Source organism: Crotalus tigris, unplaced genomic scaffold (assembly GCF_016545835.1).
Source record: "Crotalus tigris isolate CLP2741 ecotype Arizona unplaced genomic scaffold, ASM1654583v1 scf7180000020074.1721668, whole genome shotgun sequence".
Taxonomy (NCBI): Eukaryota; Metazoa; Chordata; class Lepidosauria; order Squamata; family Viperidae; genus Crotalus; species Crotalus tigris.
The window spans coordinates 309614-314690 of NW_024097846.1; the positions used below are offsets into that span (position 1 = coordinate 309614).

A 5077-nucleotide genomic window follows, 5' to 3' on the forward strand; every position below is an offset into this window, starting at 1 on the left:
CGGGATCTTTTTTAATATTAAGAGGCACAGTATGCAAATTATGGTTTGAATTTGGGGAGCACACGTACATTTAATTTTCTGAAAGTTTCATTGGCCTAAATGATTGAGACTTTGTTTGCATAATATGTTATTTTACATGCATTTAATAAACCAGTACTCTTTGAGAAACCAAATAAAAATAAGTGGTCTGCTTTTTTGACAGAACTCCTTCCTCTGTCATTAGGGCAAAGTAAGTCATTAATTTCTTGGATGGCCAAAATGATGCTATTCACTCTTGTGCATAATGTTTCTTGTGTTTCAGTTTAGGTAACAGTTTAGGTAGTAAATAACTTTAAATTTTTATATGAATTTTTTTTTTTTTACAAAAAGTTTGACATTTACAAAAAACGCTTTTTTTCCTAGTAGTCAGATATTAGCCTGGGGTGGATTGATAAAAAACATTTAGTGTGGTTTAAATATTCTCTTCAAAAAACATAAGCTACCCTATTTTTTAAGAACATTTGTTAAATATTTTAAATACAACAGTGGCAACATAATTTTATGACTTCTATATTCACCTTATACTATATTTAAACCGAAAAAGTAAAATATTAAGTTCTAATTGCTCTAGCTTGGGAGTTTCAAACTCATAGAACATAGGCCAAATGTGGCCCTTTAAATAATTTTTTGCAGCTGGCAACAGTATTTTGGAAATGAATAAGCCCAACATGGCATGCTTAGCGGGTGAAATCTACACCAAAAGGCAGCAATGCTCCCTGATTACTTTAATGGGTATTAACAAGTGAGAGAGCAACCAAGATCAACAATCTGTTACCCTCCTATTCATACACTGAATGTAGCCTCTCATATTGTTTTGGATCCTAAGTGTGCTGGTTCTCTCCCTCATCTTTATTTATCTGTCCAACTAATTTATGCTTGCCAGGCAACAGGCAAAGATGTACAAGACTATGGCATTTACTGGGTTCATTGCAATTGCTGATGCCCACAGCTCCAAGCTAAGAAGAAAGTGTGACCTGACACAAAACCTGAGCTCAGGCAGAGGGGTGATTCAACTCCTAGCTTTGCATCAAAACACTGGCCAGGGCTGTATCTGCTCCTCATTACTTACCTGCTTTTACTAGCGCCCTCTTACCACCATGTCTACTTCAGGTTTAATTCAGGTGGCTTGCTATGCCAACCTTGGTATCTCCTGTCTGGGAGCCTCAGGTGGAAAAAAGCCTTTGCATGGGGAGACAGTGACAGGACCCATGAAACCCAGTGCAGAGTGATGACTCAAGCCCAGCTGTTAGGAAGTACCCTATCTGAGGTTTCAATGATCCCATTTTATAATGGAGTTGCTGGGGTCCTTTGTGCAAAACTAGCTATCCACCATATACCAAATTCCACTGGCAACAACAATCCAAACTATCATTGCATTGCATTGCTATCACTATGGCTGAAGTGACTAAAGTAGCTGAACAGCACACAGAATAAGCAGAGTACTGCAATCTCTCAACTGTTTTCCTTTCTCTTTTCTGAATCATTTCTAATATTACATTTTATTTAAGAAGGCGCAACGGAATATGTCTGGTTATTTCATAAATATATTTACTGTATGATGTATTTATTGAGTCTCATGTTTTATTTTATTGTTGCCAAATTTAAAGTTTGTTTTAGGCTTTCCTAAATAACTTAGTATCACAAATTTAACTACCAAAACCCAAAGCAATGGAATTGAAATAAATCACTTCCAGTACAGCTTGCAATACAGTGGTACTTAAGACTATCCAAAAGAAAAAAGAAAAGAAAAAAGAAAAAAATTCTTGGATCCAGAATGACAGATGTATAGAATAATCCATTATGAAATTATGAACTTTCAATAAATATATCTTTAATTACAGAGTTCTTGAATTCTTTCTTCTATTAGTTAAACCTTTTGGGCAAAGCAAATTCCCATACTGATATTAATTTAAAGGAGGATGCACATCAGTTTTCAAATGCCTTATGAAAACAATTGTATCAACTAACAAATATTAAACCAATTCTTTGAAAACAGATTAAAAAAACAACTACAATAACCATTGTAACAAATGTTGGATATTTTTCCTGATTTCTTCAAAAAATAAATGTTTGACTGGGCACCAAACCTTGCTTGCAATCACAACACAAAATTAAAATGTTGAACACAGCAGACTGTCACTACTAGATTATCTTCATGATTAATCTTTGATGAATTGAATTGTGTCACAAAGAATTAAAATGAGATGTATCAAATACAGACCACAAATAATTCTCCTCAAATTTGTTGAGACTTTTAAGAGAACTTGTTGCACTTGACATGTCTTTTAAATAATGCAGAAACAATTTCCTTCAATTTAAATGAAGATGTATACCAATATTCAAATATTAATGATATTAAAAATAGGAAACTTAGGAAATAGTGAATTGACGAAAAAATAATCAAACTGTCTTATTTGAAGCAAAATTAAAATTTTGACCAATCCTTCTGCAAAATACATCCAATAATGAGAACCAGTTGGTTGTAGTGGTTTAGATGCTGGCTTAGAAACCAGGAGACTGTGAACTCTAGTTCCACCTTAGGTATGAAAGATGGCTGGATGATTGGGCCAGTCACCCTCAGTCCAATTCAATTCACAGGTTTGTTGTTGTGGAGAAAATAGAAGGGGAAAGAGTATTATGTATGTTCGCTATCTTCTTATAAAGTAATAAAGATAAAATAAAAATCCAATAAATAATGTTGCATCAATAATCAAATCTGTAGTTTTATTAAATCTGCCTTCCCACACCTTCTATTGAATATATTTGTTCTCTTGTTTAAGAACAGGAAAATTGAGGGAGAGATCAAGAGCCAAATTTTGCTTCTCCTTAGGAAACCCAAAGCAAAATTAATTTGTGCCCTTTGGATGTTTTAAATTCCTGAAGATACATATGGTTATAACTGAAAAGTATACAATTGTACTACTTCATCTCCTTATCGCTCAGAATACACGATGTCTTTAAATATAACTTGTAACCTTTTATAAAAAAAATCACCGCTTATGTTTTTTTTAGAATTTCAGAACTAAAATATTGCAATGATAAGCAACATGTGAAGATCTATTTTTCAAATAAAGTGCTGATTTTGGAATATATGATAACTAATAGTTGGCAAGTTTCTGTAGAGTTTTGGGTAGATCAATACAGAAGGAACAACAACACAGAGCTAGAGTATTTAAGAGCAATCCCACTTGGTCTAAATTGATTCATTTAGTTCCTCCCCTCTTTTCATTGTGTCTGTTAATTTCACCACTTCTTACTTTTTTGCCTTTTTCATCTTTTACCTCGGTTACTATTCGGAACAATTGTTCCATTATCTTTCTTCTCTTTTTCACCAAGGATTTTTTACGACGAAATGGACTAGTTTCTTTCATTAAAAAAGCCGTTTAAATCAGCCTAGATCTTTTCCCACAAACTGGAGGAAAAGGGGGGGAATAGCTTTAATTTTGTGGCGAGGGGAGAATAGCGGGTTCTTCTCCCCGCTCTTGCACAAGTTGCCCGAAACAAACCCTACAAATTGCTATTAAAACCCGAGAACCCCCCCCCCTCCTCTCCCACCCGTCGAAGGCCCTGAGTTATCCCTCAGCCATTCAACGAGTAACTGCTTCTCCTCCTCCTCCTCCCTCGACCTGCGGAGAGGGCGACGCTTCTCTCAATGAGGCCTTCAGGATCAGCCCCTGACTCTGAATGAGAAAAGGCCTCTTCCCCGTTCAGCCCACCCCCCGAGTCAGCGTGAGGCAGATTCAAACTGGAAGAGAAGCGAGCCCTCCTCTTCCTTCTTTCTCTCCCGCCCGCTCCGCTCTAAGACGGGGGCGTCTTCTCCCTCAGGCCACCCCCGAAATTTGCCTCCGGCCCTTCTGCGGACCCGCTTCGTCGGGGCTCTTCTGGCCACTCACCAGCCCCTCTCGTGAGGCCCTCCAACCTCCCTTCGGCCGCGCTCCTCACCACCTCGCCTCCGCCGCCATGTTAGGATCTGGTGCAGACGGACTGCGTCAGTGGAGGAGGGGACGAAGCGGGAAACCCGGAGCGACTGGAGGCTGGCGCGGGCAGAAAGGAGGGGAGCCCGGGCGCGCGCGCGTGTGTGTGCATGCGTTGTGTGTCGACGCGCTGGAGAGTCAGAGGCTCTGGTGACAAAGTCGCCGAGTCTGGCGCTTCGGCAAGGCGGGCAAAAGGGTATTCAAGATCCCCGCTCCGCAGCTGGGCCTTTTTTTGCCGCCCTCTTGGCAACGCTGGCTCTGTTCTGCCTTTGGCGGGCTCCGGGCCTGTCCTCTGTCTTGGAATCGGCGGCAAAGAAAACGAAGGGATGCCCTAAGCTCGCGTTTCTGTTTCCGCGATTAGTCAACGTGTTTCCTATATCAACTAAGAGAAGCGTTTCAAGCCGCCCAGTCCTATTACACGTAGCATCAGCAACACCGAGTCTTGACTGCGCCCCGAGGCTGGGTTGGTCATCCACCCCACGACCTGGTATCTCTCCGACTATATCTGTCAATGTAGGAAAAGGGCATTGTATAAAGATTTTGTTTGCACGCGTTGCTGTTTACTTCGAGAGTAGAGCTTTTCAAGGCACAAAATGAGTTTATTGTAGTAGATATAAATTTACAGAAGGATCAGGTTGGAATCAGACGTCCTAGGCTTTCCCTCGACAGAACCTGGAAGCAGCAGTTATTCATAATTAAGGCTCACGATCCCTCCTTTGAATACATACACTACTGTCACCGATTTTGATTACCCTTTCTACAATTATTTCCAACATCTCCCTTTCACACATCTGTGTGCTGTATATAACGTCCCAATAACTAGTAAATAATTCAGTTTGTCCTAAATGCGAATCTTCAGTTGCACCTCTACCAAATTTGATAAAATCTCCAACGTTTTGGTAAATGACTTTGTATTATACATATAACAATAATTTATTAAACTTTTATATCCTCCCAACTCACGATTCCGGGAGGGTCATTGCAATCGAAAAAAATTATTGTACAATAAAATCAAGATATGGCACGGGTAGAAGTAGAAACTTGCCTCTTTTTTTTTTTTTACA

At 39.3% G+C, this 5077-nt stretch overlaps 1 protein-coding gene across 1 annotated transcript in view; it reads right to left on the reverse strand.

The window, feature by feature from the left end:
* The window catches only part of PPIG (peptidylprolyl isomerase G), a 31947-nt gene extending 27452 nt beyond the window's left edge, over window positions 1-4495 (reverse strand). The window contains exon 1 of the mRNA XM_039365474.1: window positions 3933-4495. The gene's annotated coding sequence lies outside the window, so the exon portion shown is untranslated. The remainder of the gene's footprint in view (window positions 1-3932) is intronic.
* Window positions 4496-5077: the final 582 nt, after the last annotated feature.